At 35.6% G+C, this 1,189-nt stretch overlaps 1 long non-coding RNA gene across 1 annotated transcript; it reads left to right on the top strand.

Moving 5' to 3' along the window:
- The first annotated feature begins 531 nt into the window (after positions 1 to 531).
- On the top strand, positions 532 to 974 carry LOC109541480. The gene is made up of 2 exons (XR_002172338.2): positions 532 to 587; positions 651 to 974. It is a non-coding gene; the product is annotated as an uncharacterized LOC109541480 (long non-coding RNA).
- The last annotated feature ends 215 nt before the right edge of the window (positions 975 to 1,189 follow it).

The raw sequence follows: 1,189 nt of genomic DNA, 5'->3' as shown, positions 1-1,189 counted from the left end.
TACAAAGTAGAGGTAAGGAACAACTTAGTTAGGTAATGTATGTAGGTACCTACTTAACTGGCAAAAGCAAAATTAATTTATTGCAGTTCAATCTTGATAACCCTACCTGCTCTAGAGGAATGCGATGCCATCCTGGCAAAGGAATGTCTGTGGAATAAACCAACGACCAAAGAAGAAACGGAGGTAAAAACTGCAGATGATTTGTACCCTCCATCAAAGTTATTTACAGCAGTTGAGAAGAAAATATCGGAGACAGATATTAAGCCCTGCAACAAACGTTGAGTGATTTTGGTGTTACAGTTGGGTTTAGTTGGTTACTAAGGAAGGATGAGCCCATCAGTAGAGACGGTTTTGACGTGGACATCCCATTAATTGAAGACATTATTACTTCTGAAGACTTCCTTAAATCTTCAAATAAAATAAAATTTGTGAAACAGAAATGTGTTATTGATACTGGCAAGATTGAGGCTATAGCTAAAATTACTACAGGCCAAACTGACAACGAAAAATGGTTCTTAATCAGAAAATGCAGGCTTACAGCTAGCCACTTTGAAGGTTCCCAGAGAGCTTGTTTAAATCTCTTATGAGTAAGTTTAATGTCACTTATTATCTTTTACTTTTTTTATAACATATTTATACTTTTGTTTTAGGTACTTATTCATTGGACGGGATAAAATCTATCCAATGGGGGAAGACTCATGAAAGGGATGTCTTAAATTATTTGAAAAATAATTTAAACATCAATGCTGTGCCAACAAGAATTTGGATGTCTAAATCACGACTCTTTGGAGTTTCTAGTTCTCAGTTCTAGACACAGTTAGAGAGGTTCTTGCTAAAGACGACAAAAAAAGAGCCGGTTTGCAATGAAAGTAAGCTTATAGAATTGTAGTAGTCAGAACAACTATGTAAACAGATAAATTATAATAACCTAGCTTTGACTAAAAATTAAATGATTGTCTTATGTTGTTCGTTTAGAGACATTTTATTTCCCAGCAGTTATGTAATCAGCATTAAAAAAAATCCTTATCTGATTTTACATAGGGATAAATCTCGTATGGAAAGGCCTTCAAAATTCCCGCCCGTGATGACGTCATGACTTAGCTTAGATAATAATCTCTGAACTGACTGGCAATATTGACATAGCTGTCTGACGATGAGCAACACTTGTCGACACGCGCTGTCGCCAAAT

Source organism: Dendroctonus ponderosae, unplaced genomic scaffold, assembly GCF_020466585.1.
Source record: "Dendroctonus ponderosae isolate FM_Combo_2020 unplaced genomic scaffold, Dpon_F_20191213v2 Dpon_F_20191213_1, whole genome shotgun sequence".
NCBI lineage: Eukaryota > Metazoa > Arthropoda > Insecta > Coleoptera > Curculionidae > Dendroctonus > Dendroctonus ponderosae.
Note: the sequence above shows the minus strand (reverse complement) of the source record. Positions and strands in the feature narration are given on the sequence as shown.